Consider the following 6,226-nt stretch of genomic DNA (forward strand, 5'->3'; position numbering starts at 1 on the left):
TCAAAACCTCCTGACCAAGAAAAGCCTAGGACAAGATGGTTTTACTGGTGAATTCTACCAAACACTTAAAGAAGAACAACACTCCTTCTCAAACTCTTCCAAAATACTGAAGAAGAGGGAACATTCCCAAACTCACATTATAAAGCCAGCATTACCATGATACCATAGCAAGATAAGGGGACTACAAGAAAAGAAAACTATAGACCAATACCCCTGATTAATATAGATGCAAAAATTCTCAATAAAATATTAGAAAACCATATTCAACAGCACATTTAAAGGATCATACAAATCTCATGATCAAGTGAGATTTATCCCTAGGATGCAAGCATGGTTCAATATATGCAAATCAATAAATGTGTTACACCACATTAATAGAATGAAAGATAAAAATCATATGGTTACCTCAACAGAAGCAGGAAAAGCAGTTGACAAAATCTGACATCCTTTCATGATAAAAATAGCTCAACAGATTGGGTATAAAAGCACACTGCTAACATCATATTTAAGATTAAAAGGTGAAAAGATTTTCCTCTAAGATTAGGAACAAGACAAGAGTGCCCACTCTCACCATTTTAATTTAAGATAGCACTGGATCTCTTGCCAGAGCAATCAGACTAGGAAAATAAATAAAAGTCACCCATATCAGAAAAGAAGAAATAAAATTTGTCTTTGCAGATGATCTGATCTTTTATATGTAGTAAATCCTAAGACTCCGCCAAAAAACTGATAGAACTAACCAAAGAATTCAGTAAAGTTGCAGGATATAAAATCAACATACAAAGATCAGTTGCATTCCTATACACTAACAATAAAACATCTGAAAAAGAAATAATTCCATTCACAATAGCATCAAAAACAATAAAATAATTAGAAATAAATTTTACCTAGGAGGTTAAAGATCTGTACACGGAAAACTATAAGAAATTGATGAAAGAAGTTGAAGAAGGCACAAACAAATGGAAATATATTCTGTGTTCATGGATCAGAAGATTTAATGTTGTTAAATCTACTCAAAGATTTAATGTTGTCCATACTACTCAAAGGCATTTACATATTCAATACAATCCCTATCAAAATTTCAATGGCACTTCTCTTAGAAAAAGAAAAAAATCCTAAAATTTGCATGGAACCATAAAATACCCTGAATAGTGAAAACAATCCTGAGCAAGAAGAACAAAGCTGAAGGTATCAAACTTCCTGATTTCAAACTATACTACAAAGCTATAGTAAGCAAAACAATGTAGTACTGGCATAAAAATAGACACATAGACCAATGGACCAAAATTGGGAGTCCAGAGATAAACTTTTGCATATAATGTCAACTAATATTTGACAAGGGAGCCAAAAATACTCAATGGGGAAAGTTTAATCTCTTCAATGAATGGTGTTAGGAAAACTGGATAACCATGTGTAGAAGAATGGACTCCTTTCTTACACCACTCACAAAATTAGAAATTAAATGGATTAAAGATTTAAATGTAAGACCTGAAACCATTAAATTATTAGAAAAGGACATAGGGGGAAAAGATTCTTGATATTGCTCTTGACAATGATTTTTTTTTTTGATATGACACCAAAAACACCAGCAACAAAAGCAAAAATTAATAAGTGGGACTTTATCAAACTAAAAAGCTTCTGCACTGCAAAAGAAACAATCAACAAAATGAAGGAAACCTATAGAATAGGAGAAAATACTTGCAAATCATATATTGGATGAGGGGTTAATATTCAAAATATGTGAAGTCTCATATAGCTCAATAGAAAAAAAATAATCCAATTTTAAAATGAGCAATAACTTAAATAGGTATTTTTCCAAAGGAGATATCTAAATAGCCAGCAGGTACATGAAAAATTGCTCAACATCACTAATTATCAGGGAAATGCAAATCAAAACCTCAGTAAGATACTCACCTCACATCTATTAGAACAGCTATAATTTAAAAAGAAGAGATAACAAGTGTTGGTGAGGGTTTGGAGAAAAGGGATCCCTTGTGTATCATTGGTGGAAATGTAAATTGGTATAGCCTCTATGGAAAACAATATGGAGGTTCCTTAAAATATTAAAAATAGTACTACCATATGATCCAGAAATCCCACTTCTGTGTATATATCCAAAGGAAATAAAAACGGTCTTGAAGAGATATTTGCACTCCATATACATTGCAGCATTATTCACAATAGCCAAGATTCAGAAACAACCTAAGTGTCTGTCAATGATGAGTGCCTAATAATGTGGCATATATATGCAATGGAATATTATTCAGCTATGAGAAAGAAGGAAATCTTGCCATTTGTGATAACATGGATGAAACTCGAGGGCATTATGCTAAGTGAAATAAGTCTGATACAGAAAGACAAAGTATTTGCAGTGATAGCAGTATGCATGCTATCACTCAAATGTGGAATCTAAAAAAGTCAAACTAGAAACAGAGAGTAGAATGCTGGTTACCAGTGACTGGGCTTTGGGGAAAATGGGGAGATGTTGGTCAAAGGGCACAAATTTCTAGTTATAAAATAAATAAATTCTGAGGATATAATGTGCAGCATGGTGGTTATAGTTAATAATGCTCTATTATATACTTCAAAGTTGCTAAGAGACTAGATCTTAAATGTTATCATCACAAAAAAAGGTAATTATGTTATGTGCTGGAGGTGTTAGATAACACTATGGTTGTAGTTACTTTGGAATATATGTGTATTAAATCAGCATTTTATACTCCTTAAAATTGTAAAATGTTATATGTCAACTGTATTTCAATAAAGCTGGCAAAAATTATCAGCAAATAAAAAAGAAAAAATTCAAATAAAAAAAACACTCAGCTTGTGGGACACACAAAAAGTGGTCTAAGAAACAGTTTCTCCTGAGCAGTTTGTTAAATCAAAAGCTGTCTGGGTCCACCTGCTTAAGGTTCTGACCAGGAGGTCCAGGTGAGACTGAGACATCTTGACTCCTAATCAGCTCCCCAACGATTCTAGTGCGAGCCTTCAAAAGCATCACTCTGGTGGTGGGAGAGAGTGGTCGAAAGTTTCTATTCAGAGAAGTCATACTGTTGAGAAAATTTCCCAAGCTGAAGTATGGAGGCTGGACTGAAGGAGGCTGAACCAGAGGCAGGAAGTCCCGTTGGAGAGCTGCCACCAGGGTCCAGGGACAACACAAGGATCTTGAAGCACAGCAGTGCTGGAAAGATCAGGAGAGGCAGAGGATAGAGTGGAAGAGAAATATCTGAGAGGGGGAGTTGATGAACTGATAGAACTTGTCTGGAGATAACAAGTTAGACAAACAGGGAAGGTCTAGAATGACTTGTGAGATTGGGGAGATGGGAAGAGTTGAAAGAGCAGGTTTGAAGTGAAGATGCTGAACTCAGGTTGGTGTTCATGTATGGGACATGGAAGTGGCTGCGGGATAACCTGTGATCAGAGACCTTGAGTGCTGTGATGAAAAGTTGAGGTTGACTCCAAGGGTAATAAGGATCCATTGAAAGTTCTTGATCTAGGAGAACAACATGGAGAACCTAGAGTTTAAGGAAGGTTACATTGGTGAGGAGATTGCACTGTGGATCTGGTACATATGAAAGAAGTCAAACACTTAGTAGGTGATGGTGCTTGCTCAGGTGGGACATGATAGGGGCTCAAGCTGGAGGGGTGCAGCTAAGTGCTACCTCTAAGGAAGAGTATTAACACAATTTGTGAGCTCCTTCTGATGAACAAAGAAGTATTTATTAATTCAACTGGATTACAAATCCACAAATTCATACTTGAGATATTCTTAAACTGGGACCACTGTGTGCCTGGCCAGGACAGGGCAGTCACATGGGAGAATGCCCACTGGTTCCATCATGTATCTCCTGGAAGCTGTCAGAGAGATTGTGTTTTTCTTCTAGCAGATTCAGTACTTCTTTGTTTTTTGCTCAACAGTCCTATTTTTTTACATTGAAGTATAGTTGATTTACAATGTTATATTAGTTTCAGGTGTACAACTAGTATGATATTTTTATAGATTATACTCAATTTAAAATTATTACAAAATTATTGGTTATATTCCCTGTGCTGTACATTACATCCTTGTATCTTATTTATTTTACACCTTGTAGTTTGTACCTCTTAATCCCCTTCCCCTATCGTGCCCCTCCCCCACCCCTCTCCCCACTGGTAACCACTAGTTTGTTCTCTGCATCTATGAGTCTCTTTCTGTTTTGTCGTAGTCATTCACTTGTTTATTTTCTAGGTTTCACATATAAGTGAAAACATGCAGTATTTGTTTTTTCTCTGTCTGGCTAACTTCACTAAGCATAATACCCTCCAGGTCCATTCATATTGTTGCAAATGGAAACATGTCATTCTTTTTTATGGCTGAGTAATATTCCATTGTTTGTATATACAACATCTTCCTTATCCATTTTTCTGTTGATGGACACTTATGTGGCTCCAATATCTCGACTACTGTAAATAATGCTGCTATGAACATTAGGTTGCATGTATCTTTTCAAATTAGTGTTTTTATTTTCTTTGGATATATACCCAGAAATGGAATTGCTGGATATGGTAGCTCAATTTTTTAAATTTTTTGAGGAAGCTCCATCATGTTTTCCATAGTGGCTGCACCACTTATTGACAGGTAAGAACTTATAAATGCCATCTTATTTTTTTCTGGTTGTTTCATAGCTGCCTTCTTTCTTTCTTGCTGCCTTCCTTTGTAAATTTTTGATTTTTTTGTAGTGTTATGCTATGATTCACTTCTCTTTATCTTTTGTGAATCTGTAGGTTTTTGCTTTGTGGTTACCATGAGGCAAACATGAAACATCTTATAGATATAACTATATTTTATGCTAACTCCTTAACTTCTATCTCATTCAGAAACTCTACTCTTTTATTCCTCCCTTTTATGTTTTTGATGTTAAAATTTACATCTCTTTAATATTATGTATCCATAACAAAATATTGTAGATTTAGCTATTTTTATTGCTTTGTCTTTTAACCTTTATACTAGAGTTAGGTAGCTAACACACTACCAGATTACAGTATTAGAGTATTCTGAATCTGACTATATGCTTACTTTTACCAATGTCTTGTATATTTTCATATGTTTTCATGTTAATAAGCAGCATCCTTCTGTTTCAGCTTGAAGAAGTTGTTTTAGCATTTCTTGTAAGAGAGGTTTAATGGTGATGAACTCTCTCAGCTTTTGTTAGGGAAAGTCCTTATCTCACCTTCATTTCTGAAGACAACTTTTCTGGGCTATATATTCTTGATTGACGGTTTCTTTCTTTCTGTCTTTTGAATATATCATCCCATTATTTTCTGGTCTGCAAGGTCTCCACTGAGGAATCCAGTAATAGCCTTATGGGGTTCTCTTGTATAAGAGATTTGTTTTTCTCTTGCTGCTTTTTGAATTCTGTCACCCATTTTAAACAGTTTTATTATAATGTGTCTTGGAGAAGATTGTTTTAGATTGAAATTTTGGGTTGACCTATTAGCTTCATGAACTTGGATATAAAAATCTCTCTCGAGGTTTGGGAAGTTCTCAGGCTTTATTTCTTTAAATAAGCTTTCTATCCCTTTCTCCCTCTCTTCTCTTTCTGGGACTCCAATGATGCACACATTGTTTCTCTTAATGGTGTCCTGTAAGTCCCATAGGCTTTTTATTCCTTTTCATCCTTTTTATCTTTTTGCTCCTCTGATTGGGTAATTTCAAGTTATCTTCCTTCTAGCTCTCTGATTCTTTCTTCTGCTTGGTTTATTTGCTGTTGAAGGTCTCTAGTGAATTCTTCAGTTCAGTCATTGTACTATTTAGCTCCAAAATTTCTGTTTAGCTCTTTTTAATATTCTCTATTTCTTTGTTTAACTTCTTGCTTTGTTCTAATATTGTTTTCCTGGTATCATTAAATTGTTTATCTGTGTTTTCTTGTAGCTCTCTGAAAGTCTTTAGAACAGTTATTTTGAATTATTTGTTGGGCAATTCCTGGATCTCCATTTCTCTGGTGTCAGTTACTGGAGGATTACTGTATTCCTTTGCTGGAGTCATGTCTCCCTGATTCTTTGTTATCTTTATAGATTTGTGTAAGTGTCTGTGCATTTGAAGAGACAGTCATCTCTTCCAGATTTTATGAACTGACTTCCATAAGGGAAGGCTTTTACTTGTGGGTGGAGGCATGCTGGAGCATATTGTGACCCCAGTCTAGTGGTTCAGGGTGCCAAGTGTGGGAACATAAAATGGCACTTGGGT

The sequence above is a fragment of the Lipotes vexillifer genome, unplaced genomic scaffold (assembly GCF_000442215.2).
Source record: "Lipotes vexillifer unplaced genomic scaffold, Lipotes_vexillifer_v1.1 scaffold656, whole genome shotgun sequence".
In the NCBI taxonomy this organism is placed as follows: domain Eukaryota; kingdom Metazoa; phylum Chordata; class Mammalia; order Artiodactyla; family Lipotidae; genus Lipotes; species Lipotes vexillifer.